The sequence below is a fragment of the Saimiri boliviensis genome, chromosome 1, assembly GCF_048565385.1.
Source record: "Saimiri boliviensis isolate mSaiBol1 chromosome 1, mSaiBol1.pri, whole genome shotgun sequence".
NCBI classification, from domain to species: domain Eukaryota; kingdom Metazoa; phylum Chordata; class Mammalia; order Primates; family Cebidae; genus Saimiri; species Saimiri boliviensis.
The window spans coordinates 286,531,192-286,547,050 of record NC_133449.1 but is presented as its reverse complement, the minus strand read 5'-3'; the positions used below and the strand labels follow the sequence as shown (position 1 = coordinate 286,547,050).

At 38.5% G+C, this 15,859-nt stretch overlaps 1 pseudogene; it reads left to right on the top strand.

The window, feature by feature from the left end:
• LOC141585610 (uncharacterized) overlaps positions 1-14,878 on the top strand; it is a 59,418-nt pseudogene extending 44,540 nt beyond the window's left edge.
• The last annotated feature ends 981 nt before the right edge of the window (positions 14,879-15,859 follow it).

Here is a 15,859-nt window from a genome sequence, read left to right as displayed (position 1 = left end):
AAGTCTGTTATTGGTGTATAGGAATGCTTGTGATTTCTGCATATTGATTTTGTATCCTGAGACTTTGGTGAAGTTGTTTATCAGTTTCAGGAGATTTTGGGCTGAGATGATAGGGTCTTCTAAATATACAATGATGTCATCTGCAAATAGAGACAATTTGACTTCCTCCTTTCCTAATTGAATACCATTTATTTCTTTTTCTTTTCCGATTGCTCTGGCTAGACCTTCCAATAATATGTTGAATAGGAGTAGTGAGAGAGGTTATCCTTGTCTAGTGTCAGATTTCAAAGGGAATGCTTCCAGTTTTTGACCATTCAGTATAATATTGGCTGTAGGTTTGTCGTAAATAGCTTTCATTATTTCAAAATATGTTCCTTTGATACCTAGTTTATTGAGATTTTTTAGCATAAAATGCTGTTGAATTTTGTCAAAGGCCTTCTCTGCATCTATTGAGATAATAATGTGGTTTTTGTCTTTGGTTCTGTTTATATGGTGGATTACGTTTATAGACTTGTGTATGTTGAACCAGCCTTGCATCCCTGGGATGATGTCTACTTGATTGTGATGGAAGCTTTTTGATGTGCTGTTGCACTCAGTTTGCCAGTATTTTGTTGAAGATTTTTGCATCTATGTTCATCATGGATATTGGCCTGAAGTTTTCTTTTCTTGTTGAGTCTCTGCTGGGTTTTGGTAACAGCATGATGTTGGCTTCCTAAAATGATTTGGGAAGGATTCCCTCTTTTTGTATTGTTTGGAATAGTTTCAGAAGGAATGGTATCAGCTCCTCTTTGTGTTTCTGGTAAAATCCATCTGGATCCAGACTTTTTTTAGTTGGCAGGCTATTGATTGCTGCCTCAACTTCAGCCTTTGTTATTGGTCTGTTCAAGGTTTCAACTTCTTCCTGGTTTAGGCTTGGGAGGGTGCAAGCGTCCAGGAATTTATCCATTTCTTCCAGATTTATTGGTTTATGTGTATAGAGTTGTTTGTAGTAATCTTAGATGGGAGTTTCTATTTCTGTGGAATCAGCACTTTATCGTTTTTTATTGCATCTATTTGATTCTTCTCTCTTTTCTTTTTTATTAATCTGGCTATTGGTCTGTCTATTTTGTTGATCATTTCAAAAAAACAGCTCCTTGATTTATTGATTTTTTGAAGGGTTTTTTGTGTCTCTATCTCCTTCAGTTGTGCTCTGATTTTCATTATTTCTTGTCTTCTGCTGGGTTTTCAGTTTTTTTGATCTTGCTCCTCTAGCTCTTTCAATTTTGATGATAGGGTGTTGGTTTTACATCTTTCCTTGCTTCTCATGTGGGCATTTATTGCTAAAAATATTCCTCTAAACCAGGCTTCCCCAAACTTTTTACACAGGGGGCTAGTTCACTGTCCCTCAGACTGTTGGAGGGCCACCACATACTGTGCTCCTCTCACTGACCACCAATGAAAGTGGTGCCCCTTCCTGAAGTGTGGAGGGGGGCTGGATAAATGGCCTCAGGGGGCTGCATGTGGCCCATGGGCCATAGTTTGGGGATGCCTGCTCTAGACACTGCTTTAAATGTGTCCCAGATATTCTGGTACATTGTGTCTTTGTTATCATTGGTTTCAAAGAACATCTTTATTTTTGCCTTCATTTCATTGTTTATCCAGTCAACATTCAGTAGCCAGTTCATTTTCCATGAAGTTGTGCCGTTCTGAGTTAGTTTCTTAATCCTGAGTTCTAATTTGATTTTTCTGTGGTCTGAGAGACTGTTATGATTTCCGTTCTTTTGCATTTGCTGGGGAGTGATTTACTTCCAATTATGTGGTCAATTTTGGAGTAGGTGCAATGTGGTGCTGTGAAGAATGCATATTCTGTGGATTTAGGGTGGAGATTTTTGTAAAGGCCTATTAGGTCCACTTGGTCCAGATTTGAGTTCAAGTCCTGGATATCTTTGATGATTTTCTTCTGTTATCTTTGTCCCAGAAGGATAACTGCCAGATGTCAGCCTGAGTTATCCTTTATGAGGTGTCTCTTTGGATATACTGGGGTCAGGTAGCTGCTTGAGGAGACAGTCTGTTCCTTATAGGAGCTCAAGTGCTGAGCTTTGAACCATGTTGTTGCTTTCAGAGCTGCTGGGCAGGTAAATTTGTCTGCTGCAGTGGAACTCATAACTGCCTTTTTTTCCTGGGTGCTCTGTTCTGGGAAGGTGGGGCTTTATTTATAAGTACCTGATGTGCTGCTGCCTTTTTTCAGAGATGCTCTGCCCAGCAAGGAGGTAGCCTACTCACAGTCTGCCAGCAGAGGTGTTGCTGAGCTGCCATGGGCTCTGCTCAGCTGCAGTGTGAACTTCCTTGTGGTTTTGTTTACAGAGGTATAGTTAGAACTGCCTCAGTAACAGTGATCTTCCTCAGTATGGCAGACTGCCTTGGTAATGGTGGACTTCCTTGGTAATGGGGGACTGTCTCGGTAATGGTGGTGGATTGCCTTGCTAATGGCGGATGCCCTTCCCTCCACAGAGCTGGACCATCCCGGGTCCAGCTGTGCTTGCTGTGAAACTCTCAGTCCAGAGCATTTTAGATTGCTATTCTTTGTGGGGGTGGGACCTACTGAGCCAGATCACCTGGCTCCCTGTTTCAGCCCCCCTTTTTTCAGTTGAATGGACAGTTCTGTCTTCCACATGTTCCAGGTGCCAGTTGAAATGGCCACCCAGTTTTATGTGAGTTTTTATGTGGAGACCCACTGAGCCAGCTGAAACAGTCATGCTGGAAACTCGTGGTCCTTTTCAGCCTGGGTATCTTCTGTTCTGTGGGTAGTAAAAACTGGTTTGGAAATGTGGTGATCACTCACTCACTTTCTGTATTGTTCTCACTGGGAACTGCACTCCAGAGCTATTCCTATTTGGCCATCTTGGATCTCCTCAGTTTTCTTGCTTTCGAGGGCATTATAAGCAAGTCAAGTTTAGCCCTCCTTATTCGTCATAGCCATAGTTCACCTGGCAGGTGATTAAAAAATGAGAACAATAAACCCCGGAGAAAGGGAGCTTCTGCAGCATCTGCCCAAACTGGATATACTCCAGTTCAACATAAAAATATGGCTGGGTTCAGTTTCGAAGGTCTAGAGTGCGTCTTGACTGTGTGCTAGGAGAAGAATTAGCAAAGTGATAGGAGCATTTTGTTGAATAATCAAGCACTTTGTCAAAACAGAAGTGCTTTATGAAAAACAATCATTTTTTCTCCCCTCCAGCTATGTTTTCTTAAAGAAGTGCTGCCAAATGGTGTTTTGGGCAAAAGCTATTAATTTTCCTGTAAGTAGCATACAAAAGGAAGAGTGTCACTGCCCTCAGCACGGGGGCAATTTAATAAAATCACAAGCGGCAAAGCCATGAGCAACTAGGATCTATGATCTATAATCAGTTGTTGTTGATTTAACAACTTGTACAGTTTCTTAGTGTTTGGGTTTAGCCTGGAGGCATGGCTATGTTTTATTAACGGTTTTCAAGCATGAGCTAGATTGTAATTTTGTAGAGTTTTTGAAGGGGCTCTGGTAAATAGGAAAAGAATGATTGGATCAGATAACCCGTAAGGTCCATTTCAACCCTGAGGTTCAATGATTACAGGACAGAATCTGGAATTTGAAGTCAGAGGCTTTGAGCTTTTCTTTCTGTAGTTTAATCTGGTGACTCAAAATTGATCTGTAGGACCTTTTTAGGGTTTTTATGTGAGTTTGAGGAAAGCAATTTTCCTCTTGGGGAAAGAATGTTTCAGCCCTTGAATGTCCAATTAAACCTTCATTTAATGATAGAAAAAATGTGTTTGAGAAAAAAATTCCATGACAGCAGCTGTCTAATAGAACTGTGAGGATAGAGATATTCTACATGTGTGCTGTTGCATTCAGTAGTTACTAGATACACAGGAGGGCTTAGCATTTGAAATATGACAGTGTGACAGAAACTTAATTTTAATTTTTACATAATTTTAACTAATTAAAATTTACATAACCATTTGTGGCTAATCTTTCAGACAGTATAGTTCCAAGATAAATTGAATTGTTCAATATTAAGTAATACAGAAGGATTGAAAATACAAACACTTCTATTTTACCCTAAGCCAAATAAGCATAGTCATTTATCCACATTTTATCTCTAATCCTGGTATGTATAGATGCATGTACATAAGCATTATATATATCCCTAGGTACGTCTGCCTCTCTATCCATCTGTCTATCTATTTATCTATTATTTGTCTATCTACCTACCTATCCACCTGTTTACCCATCTATCCATCTATTGCCTATCTATCTACTTACCTATCTATTACCTATTTGGCTATCTATCTATTAAATATTTTCAATAGTACCTTTTGCAGTGTGCAGGGGGAGGAGAAATGTAAGCTATTGGAGGACAGAAAAAATATGATGAAAGTTCTTTGTGTGAGTTTCAGAGATAAAGTCATCATGATTTCTTCCAAAAAGAGAAATAATAATAATAAAAAGGACATCAGAAAGTGTGAGCAACCTCCTTGTTGAGTTTTTGACACCTCATTAGGGCAAATCAGCTTCCATAGTGCTTCAGCATGCATTTGGAAAATTGAAATCATATGCTCATAAGCAATATATAGACAAAGGTAAGAAAAACATATTTGGGACAACGGAGTCCTGGGTTCATTTTTCATAACTCTGGTGCTGCTCCTTTTTTTTTTTTTTTTGTAATGACATTGAGGGAAGAGAGCTTTTAAACACAGAGTAGTAGAAAAGGATGGATGGTTAGATCGCAGTTTGGTAACAGCTTGTAAGAGGCTATAGTATTAACTTAGTGGGCATACAGTAAAAATAAGATTATTGAAAAATTTTCATGGAGTAAAAGTTTAATTTATTCTTTTATCACCACTGAACCTGCCATTAAGCAAGGAATCTTACTTTTAAATTGAAATCACTGCAATTCCAGGATGTTTCTCCTCCAGTGGATTCTCCTCAAAGGCTGGTATAATTCTACCTTGAATTTTAAATGGCTCTGCTTTGTTGGCAAAATCAAGACACTTTCCAAAAACATCTGCTTCTCAGTTTTCCAGTGAAGTATACCCAATAGCAGAGACATGAACTTGAACCCTGGAAAATCTGGGGAGTGGTTTGAAGCTGTCTGCAGCAAGTGGGATGCTGTTTAGAAGTCTTGTGTTTAATCTTAAAAATTCATGATTGTCACATTCAGTGTGTATTTCTCTGTATTAAATCTGTATTTCTATGATTATAAAAATATTTCAAAATACTATCAGAAAAAAACAAACATTGACAAAAAATTTTCCTGCCTGAATTCCTGTTTCACTGGGTGTTTGGTTTATGTATGAAATATTACATTGAATTTATCAATTTTAGAAAATTATGTCACAATATTTCAATAACCTAGACTTAAAGAGATACATGAATATAATTCACATTTTCTCTTTTCGTTCTTAAAGAAATTTCATCAGAGAGGTGGTAATAAGTAATGATTTCAGGTGCTATTGGTAAGCATTTTGAGAAGAGTACCTCCCTGAGAGGCACAAGGATTGAATAATGTGCATATGAAAACATTTCTGATTTATGGCTCGAATCTCTTTTATTGCCTCAAGAAAGCACTTCTCAGAAGATTTTTTCAGAAGTTGACGTTTTTGATCTTGCATTTTATCACTGGTAATTTTAATCAGATTAAATTGAACCAATAGTCTTAATTCTTAGTTCCCTTGATCTACTTTCTTATCTAAATCTCAAATTAAAATTTCTCTTTATGTTAAAAAAGTTTATATTAAAGCCTATAACTTTTAAATTATTATTTTAATTGACATAATAATTGTACATATTTTTGGGGATGGGTAGAGTGTGATATTTTGATACATGGATAAAATGTGTAATGATCAAATCAGGGTAATTAGCACATCTATCAACTCAAACTTTATAGTTTCTTTTTGTGATGGGAATATTCAAAATCTGCTCTTTTAGCAGATTTAGCTATTTGAAAATATACAAAAAATTGTTGTAAATTATAGTCTCCCCTACAGTGCTACAGAATACTAGAACTTATTTCTCCTTCATAACTGTAATTTTGTATTCACTAACTTCTGGCCATCCTTTCCCTATTTCACTAACTAACCTCTGGCTGTCCTCTCCCTTTTCCCAGGCGTTAGTAGCTACCATCCTACTTGCTACTTTTGTGAGATTTGCTCTTTTAGCTTTCATATTGTGTGAGAAAATGTGGTATTTGTTTATCTGTGCCTGACTTTTTTCAGTTAAACCCATCCATGCTGTCACAAATTATTTTTTTATGGATAAAGAATATTCCATTGAATATATAGATGTCACATACACAACATTTTCCTTATCCGTTAATCTATTTATGGACATTTAGGTTGATTCCATGGCTTAGGTATTACGAATAGTGCTACAAGAAACACAGGGTGCAGATGTCTCTTTAATATAATGATTTCCTTTTCTTTGGATAAATGTTAGTAGTGGGATTACTGAATCACATGATAATTCTATTTGCAGTTTTTTGAGGAGCTTCTATGCTGTTCTCTACAGTGGCTATACTAGTTTAAATTCCCACCAAAAGTATATAAGAATTTTCTCTTCTACACATCCTCACCAGTATATATATATGTATATAGTCTTTTGATAACAACCATTCTAACTAGGATAAAGTGATATCTTATTGTGGTTTTGATTTGCATTTCCCTGAAGATTAGTGATGTTGAGTGTTTTCCTGTTACTTGTTGGCCATTTGCATGTGTTCTTTGAGAGATGTCTACCTGTTCATTGGCCATTTAAAATTGCATTTATTATTTTTTTCCTGTTGAATTGTTTGAGCTCCTTGTGTATTCTGGATATAAATCCATAATGATTTATTTGTGGATAAATAGTTTGCAAATATTTTTATCCTTGGGGGATGACTAGTTTGCAGATATATTCTCACATTCCATTGGTTATCTCTTCACTGTATAGTTTCCTTTACTGTGCAGAAACTTTTTAGTTTGATGTCATCTCATTTGTGTTTTGTTGGCTGGGCTTTTAAAGTCTTATTCATAAAATCTTCTCCCAGAGCAAGGTCCTGAAGTGTTTTCTTCTAGTAATTTCTTTTTTTGGGTCTTACATTTAATCTTTAACCCATTTTGAGTGATTTTTGTGTATGGTGAGAGGTGGGTATTTAGTTTCATTCTTCTGCGTATGGATATCCACTTTCCCCAAAACCATTTATTGAAGAGACTGCCCTTTCCCCAATGAATATTGTCAGCACCTTTGCCACAAATCAGTTGGTTGTAAATATGTGAATCTATTTTTAGTTTATCTATTCTGTCCCATGGGCCTATGTATCTGTTTTTATATGCCAGTGCCACTGTGTTTTGTTACTGTAACTTTATTTTGAAGTTGGGTACTGTGAAGCCTCTAGCTTTGTTCTTTTTGCTCAGGATTGTTTTGTCTATTTGGGGTCTTGTGGTTCATGTGAATTTTAGGATTCCCCCCCCCCCATTTCTGTGAAGGATGTCATTGTTATTTTGACAGGGATTGCACTGAATCTGTGGATTGTTTTGGTACTATGGTCATTTTCATAATATTGATTCTTCCAATCCATAATCATGGGATGGCTTTCCATTTGTTTCTATCCTCTTCAATTTATTTCATCAGTGTTTTATAGTTTTTCTTGTGGAGATCTTTCACTTCCTTGGTTAAATTTATTTCTAGGTATTTTTTATTTCATTTTTTTTGTAGCTATTGTAAATGAGATTGATTTCTTGATTTCTTTTTCTGCTAGTTTGTTATTTGTGTACAGAAATGATGCTGAATTTTATATGATAATTTGTATTCTGTAAATTTACTTGATTTGTTTATCAGTTCTAAGAGTTTTTCAGTGAAGCTTTTAGGTCATTTTACATATAAGATTATGTTGTCTGCAAACAGGGGCAATTTGATTTCCTTCTTTCCAATTTGATGTTATTTATTTGTTTTTCTTACTTAATTTTTCTGGATGGCCTTCTAGAACTATATTGAATAGAAATGATGAGAGTCGACATCCTCAGCTTGTTCTAATTCAAAGAGAAAAAGCTTTCAGCTTTCCCTCATTCAGTGTGATGTTAGCAGTGGGTTTGTCACATATGGCCTTTATTATGTTGCAGTATGTTTCTTGTTGAGAATATTTATTTTGTAGGAATGCTGAATTTTGTCAAGTGCTTTTTCTGTATCTATTTAGATGATTATATGACTTTTGTCCTTCTTTCTGTTGATGTGATATATCCCATTTATTGACTTGCATGTGTTAAAATATTTTTGCTTCTCTGGGATAAGTTCCACTTGATTGTTGTAAATGATCTTTTTAATGTGCTGCTGAATTCAGTTTGCTGGTATTTTGCTGAGGATTTTCACATCTATGTTTAGCAGAGATACTGGCCTGTGATTTTTAATTTTTTTTTGTTGTTGTTGTTGTTATTGTTGTGTCCTTGTTTGACTTTGATATCAGGGTAATGCTGACCTCATAGGATTAGTTTGAAAGAATTCCCTTGTCTTCCGTTTTCTGGGAGAATTTTAGAAGAATTAATATCAGTTCTTCCTTAAATGTCTGGTAGAGTTAAGAAGCGAAATTATCAGTTCCTAGGATTTTCTTTTGTTTATCGTTGCATTTTGTTGGTTTTCTTTGGTGATAAAGTTTGATTTTTTTGTCTTTCTCCTTTGCATATCTGCTCTATTAGTGAGCATTATACTTTTGTGCATTTTCTTGATGGTTATTACTGTCATTCATTTCTAGATATAGGACTCTCTTGAGCATTTCTTGTAAGATTGGTCTAGTGGTGATGAATTTCCTCAGGTTTTGCTGTCTGGGAAAGACTATTTTGCTTTCACTTCTGAAGAATAGCTATTCTTGGCTGGTAATTTTTTTTTTCTTTCAGCACTTTGAATATATTATTTAATTCTCTCTTGGCCTGTAAAGTTTCTGCTGAGAAGTTCACTATTAGTTTACTGGAGGTTCTATTATATGTGGCTTGAAACTTTTTTTTTTCTTCAGTCTCTATTTAAAAAAAAATTCTACTCTGCCCTTCATTGCTTTTTCTTTGTGACAATTTTGGATTTGATTTGTTCTTGACTTTCCAGTTCCTTGGGATGTATCATTATATTCTATGCTTAAAATCTTTTTTACTTTTTGGGATTTAGGCATTTGTTGCTATAAGCTTCTTGTTAGTACTGCTTTTGGTGTATCCTATAGGTTATGGTATGTTGTGTAATTATTTTCATTTGTTTCAAGAAATTTTTAAATTTCATTTTTAATACTTTTACTGACTTTTTAGTCATTCAGGAGCATGTTTGTAATTTTCATGCATTTGTACAGTTTTCAAAGTTCCTTTTGTTATTAACATTTAGTTTTATTCCATTTGGTCAGAAAAGGTGCTTAATATAATTTTAATTCTTTTAAATTTATTGAGACTTATTTTGTGGCCTGAAATGTGATCTCTCCTAGAGAATGTCTCGTGTACTGATAAAAAGAAAGTGTATTCTGTTCTTTTTAGATGAAATATTTTGTAAATGTCTGTTAGGTCCATTTTATCTAAAGTACATGAGAAACGCTGTTTTTGAAGTGTACTTTAGATAAATCTAGATGATCTGTCCAATGCTGAGAGTGGGGTGTTGCAGTCCCAGCTATTATTGCATTTAAGTTTGCTCTCTCTTTAGATACAATAATATTTAGTTTGTATATATGAGTCCTCCAGTGTTGGATATATATATATATATATATATATATATATATATATATATATACACACACATTCAGCAAGAGTTTTGGATACACACACACACACACACACACATATATATTCAGCAAGAGTGTTGGAGATATATATAGCCAACACTCTTGCTGAATTGATTTCTGTATTATTATATAATGACATCTCTTTGTTTTTTGATATAAAGTCTTATTTTATCCGATATAGATATAGCTATTCCTGCTTCTTCTTGTCTTTGTTAGTGTGGAATATCTTTTTCCATCCCTTCATTTTGTCTGCATGTGTCTTTGCAGGTGAAGTGAATTTCTTATAGGCAGTATATGTTGAGCTATGCCTTCTTTTTCATCCATTCAGCCACTCTATGATTTTTAAGTGGGGATTGAATTCACTTATATTCAAGACTATTATTGATATGTGAATACTTACTTCTGTGATTTTGTTAGTTACTTTGTGTATCCTGTGTTTTCTTCTTCCTCTATACATAATACCCTTGACCATATGTGGAGAACTAAGGAACATAATAAAGCTGATTGGTTGCTCCTAAGTTCAGTTGACAAAGTGATGAAAGAAAGGTGAACTCAGGAATTCTGTCTCCTGGCTTTAGAAGCAGACACAAATCTGCTAAGATTGCCCTGAGTGAGAGTCTTATCTTCTGTTGAGAAAGAGCTGAAATTGTGAAAAACAAACATAAGCTGTTATCATGTGAGTGACTGACCTGCAAAGAAAGGTGCTTGCAGCCTTGCCAGGTGTCTACTGTTAAAGTGAGGACATTGATTGGAAAAGAATGAGACCCTGCAACTTGGAATGGGGATTTGTGGGAGGACCCTAATGAAGCTGGGAACACTGAGCTTATAAACTCTGATGAACCATTTTTTCCAGAAGAAACAGTTTCCCCATCCCCAGTAGCACCAATATTCCCCTCCCTGACCCATGCTGCCATCAGCCTTTCCACCTTTGTCTGAGGAGATAAATCCTGTGCTGCCTGAGGCAACAGTGATGGCCTCCCCTGAGGCAGTTGCCAGGCAAAATAATGTAAATTCCCCTCAGGAGGCATCCCCACACCCCTGTTTGCTTCTAGGCCTATAACTAGACTTAAGTCCTGGTGGGCCCCTAGAGGTGAGGTTGAAAGAGTGACTCATGAGAAAGTGTGCTGCACTTGAAAAGAACTGCTTGAGTTTTCTAATTTATATAAACAGAAATCTGGAGAACAGATATGGGAATGTTTATCAAGAGTGTGCGATAATGATGGAAGGAATATAGAGTTGGGTCAGCCTAAACTTATTGATTTGGGCCCACTAAATAGGGATTCTGCATTTAATATGGTAACTCAGGGAGTTAAAAATGGTTCTAATAGTTTATTTGCTTGGTTAGCTGACATACGGATTAAAAGATGGCCCAGTGTGAACAAGCTGGAAATGCCTGATCTCCCTTGGTTTGATGTAGAGGAAGGGATCCAAAGGCTTAGGGAGATTGGGATGGTGGAGTGCTTAGTCAGTTTAGACTTACTCCTCTCCCAGCTGGGAGGGGCCAGAAGACATACCCTTGACCAATGCCTTCTGAAATAGATTCATGAGAGCAGCACCTGTGTCTTTGGAGAGCCCTGTAATTGCACTTCTCTGTATGTCAGATCCAAAGTGGGTACCGCAGTCACTCAATTACAAAATTTAAATACAATGGGAATAATTGGATACCCAGATGTCAGGGGCCAAGTGGTGGCACTCAACCATCAAAGGCAAGGTGGGTGCAGCTACTGTAATGGACAGCAGAGGCAAAGCGGCAATAAGAATAGTCTGACTTGTGTAGAGCTCTGGCATTGGCTAATTAATGTTGGTGTTCCTAGAAGTGAAACTGATAGAAAGCCTACTGCATTCTTACTTTATATAAGCAGAAAACTTCTAGGTCAAATGGATAAAGGACTAATTTGAAGTATAAAAACAGAGAATCATGGACCCTCAGTCAATTTCCAGAGACTTGAGCCAGTTTACAGACCCAGAACATCTTGAATGAAGGGGAGACTGGTCCCCTTGAGGAAGGACCCCACCACATGTCCAACAATTTATGCAGCGAATCTTTCTCCCATCCTTCCCCAAGGAGATTTCTGGTCTTTTACCAGGGTAACTGCAGTGGGGAAAGAGAAATGATCAGACAATTTGTGTACTACTGGACACTGGTTCTGAGCTGACATTGATTCCAGGGGACCCAAAACATCATTGTGGTCCTCCAGTTAAAGTAGGGGCTTGTGGAGGTCAGATAACTAATGCAGTTTTAGCTCAGGTCTTACTTACTGTGAATCCAGTGAGTCCCTGGATTCATCCTGTGGTCATTTTCCCAGTGTCAGTATGCATAATTGGCATAGACATACTAAGCAACTGGCAGGACCCCAACATTGGCTCCCTGATTAGTAGGGTGAGGGATATTATGGTAGAAAAGGACAAATCAATGCCACTAGAGCTGCGTCTACTTAGAAAAATAGTAAATCAAAAACAATATTGCATCCCTGGAGGGACTGTGGAGATTGGTGCCACCACCAAGGAATTGAAAGATGCTGGGGTGGTTATTCCCACCACATCCCCGTTCAACTCTCCCATTTGGCCTGTGCTCAAGACAGATGGATCTTGGAAAATGACAGTGGCTTATTGTAAACTTAACCAGGTTGTGAATTCATTTGCAGCTGCTGTACCAGTTGTGGTTTCATTGCCTGAGCAGATTAACACATCTCCTTGTACCTGGTATGCAGCCATTGACTTGGCAAATGACTTTGTCTCCATTCCTGTCCATAAGGCCCACAAGAAGCAATTTATCTTCAACTGGCAAGGTCAGCAATATACCTTTACTGTCCTAACTGAGGGGTATATCAATTTCCAGCTTTGTGTCATAGTCTTATTCAGAGAGGCCTTGATCACTTTTTGCTTCCACAGTATATCACACTGGTCCATTACATTGATGGCATTATGCTGATTGGATCCGGTGAGCAAGAAGTAGCAAACACACCGGACTTATTGGTGAGACAATTGTGTGCCAGAGGATGGGAAATAAATCTCACTAAAATTCAAGGACCTTCTACCTTAGTAAAATTTCCTGGAGTCCAGTGGTGTGGTCTGTTGAGATATTCATTCTAAGATGAAGGATAAGATACTGCATTTGGTTCCCCCTACAACCAAGAAAGACACAATGCCTAGTGGGCCCATTTGGATTTTGGAGGCAACACATGCCTCATCTGGATGTGTTACTCTGGCTAATTTATCTAATGACCTGAAGGGTTGCCAGTTTTGAGTGGGGTCTAGAACTGGAGAAGTTCTGCAACAGGTCCAGGCTGCTGTGCAAGCTGCTTTGCCACTTGGGCCATATGACCCAGCAGATCCAATGGTGTTTGTGGTATCACTGGCAGATAGGGATGCTGTTTGGAGCCCTTGGCAGGCCCCCATAGGTGAATCACAGTGGAAGCCTTCAAGATTTTGGAGCGGGGTCCTGCCAACTTCTACAGATAACTAATCTCCTTTTGAGAAATGGCTATTGACCTATTACTGGGCTTTGGTGAAAACTGAACGTTTGACTATGGGTAACCAAGTCACCATGTGACCTGAACTGCCTATCATGAACCTTTCTGACCCATCTAGCCATAAACTGGTTCATGCACAGCAGCTTTCCATCATCAAATGGAAGTGGTATGTACATGATTGGGCTGGAGCAGGTCCTGAAGGCACAAGTAAGTTACATGAGGAAGTGGCTCAAATGCCCATGGTCTCCACTCCTGCCACCCTGCCTTCTCTCCCCCACCCTGCACTGATGGCCTCATGGAGAGTTCCCTATGACCATTTGACAGAGGAAGAGAAGATTAGGGCCTGATTCCCAGGTGCAGGCAGCACCCAAAAGTGGACAGTGGGAACAGCCCTTTTCCAGGACATCCCTGAAGGACAGTGGTGAAGGGATATTCCCAGTGGGCAGAACTTTGAGCAGTGCACCTGGTTGTGCACTTTGTATGGAAAGAGAAATGGCCAGATGTGACATTATATATTGATCCATGGGCCGTAGCCAATGATTTGGCTGGATGGCCAGGGACTTGGAAGAAGCATGATTGGAAAATTAGTGACAAAGAAATCTGGGGAAGAGGTATGTGGATGGACTTCTCTGAGTGGTCAAAAACTGTGAAGATATTTGTAACCCATGTGAATACTCACCAGCGAGTGACCTCAGCAGAGGAGGATTTTAATAATCAAGTGAATAGGATGACTTCTGTGGACACCACCCAGTCTCTTTCCCCAGCTACCCCTGTCATTGCCCAATGGGCCCATAAACAAAGTGGCCATGGTAGCAGGGATAGAGTTTATGCATGGGCTCAGCAACATCAAATTCCACTCACCAAGGCTGATCTGGCTAAGACTGCTGCTGAATGCCCAATATGAAAGAGGCAGAGACCAACACTGAGCATTCTATATGACACCATTCCTTGAGATGATCGGTCAGCTACCTGGTTGCAGGTTGATTATATTGGACCTCTTTCATCATGAAAACAGCAGAGATTTGTCGTCACTGGAATAGACACTTACTCTGGATTGGGTTTGCCTATCCTGCACACAATGCTTCTGCCAAAACTACCGTCTGTGTACTCATGGGATGCCTCATCCGCCATTGTGGTATTCCACAAAGCATTGCCTCTGACCAAGGCACTCTCCTTATGGCTAAAGTGGGCTTGTGCTCATGGAATTCACTAGTATTACCATGTTCCTTACATCCTGAAACATCTGGATTGAGAGAATGGTGGAATGGACTTTTGAAGTTACAATTACAACGCCAACTAGGTGACAGTACTTTGCAGGGCTGGGGCAGAGTTCTCCAGAAGGCTGTGTATGCTCTGAATCAGCATTCAATATATGATACTGTTTTTCCCATAGCCAGGATTCACAGTTCCAGAAATTGAGGGCTGGAAGTGAAAGTGGCACTACTCACCATCACCCCTAGTGATCCACTAGCAAAATTTTTGCTTCCTCTTTCCTCAACATTACATTCTGCTGGCCTAGTGTTACTAGTTCCAGAGGGAGGAACGCTTCCACCAGGAGACACAATAATTCCATTAAACTGGAAGTTAATATTGCCCCCTGGACACTTTGGATTCTTCCTACCTTTAAGTCAACAGGCTAAGAGAGTTGCAGTTGGCTGGGGTGCTTGATCTGTACTATCCAGATGAAATCAGCCTATTACTCCACAATGGAGGTAAGGAAGATTATGCATGGTATAGAGGATCCATTAGGGCATCTCTTAGTATTACCATGCTTGTGATTAAGGTCAATGGGAAACTACAACAGTCCAATTGAGACAGTACTACAAATGATCCAGAGCCTTTAGGAATGAAGGTTTGGGTCACTCCACCAGGAAAAAACCACAACCTGCTGAGGTGCTTGCAGAAAGCAAAGGGAATACAGAATGGGTAGTAGAAGAAGGTATTCATCAATACCAGCTATGACCATATGACCAGCTGTAGAAATGAGGACTGAAACTGTTATGAGTATTTCCTCCTTCTTTTGTTAAAAACATGTTTGTGCATGTATATGCTTCTATTAAAAAAAATCTTCATTTTATTTTCTTTCTCCTTTATTATGTGACATAAGATTTATTGACTTCATATCAGCACTTAGGTATTGTTAACTTTATGCAATAGTATTTGAGTTGGGGATTCATGTGTTTCTGGTTGTATGAAAGATAGTTGTATTATGTTAGGCATAATTATGACCTTATTATTGTCTTTATTTCAAAATTATGTATGATCTTAAGAGATGTGTATGGGTTCAAGTTAACAAGGGGTGGACCTGTGATGGTTAATACTGAATATCAACTTGATTGGACTGAGGGATACAAAAGTATTGATCCTGGGTGTGTCTGCGAGGATGTTGCCAAGGGAGATTAACATTTGAGTCAGTGGGCTTGGAAAGGCAGACCCACCCTTAATCTGAGTGGGCACTGTCTAATCAGCTGTCAGCATGACTAACATAAAAGCAGAAAAAATGTGAAAACAGAGACTGGCCTAGCTTCACAGCCTACATCTCTCTCCCATGCTGGATGCATTCTGCCATTAAACATTGGACTCCAAGTTCTTCAGTTTTGGAACTTAGAGTGGCTCTCCTTGCTCCTCAGTCTGTAGATGGCCTATTGT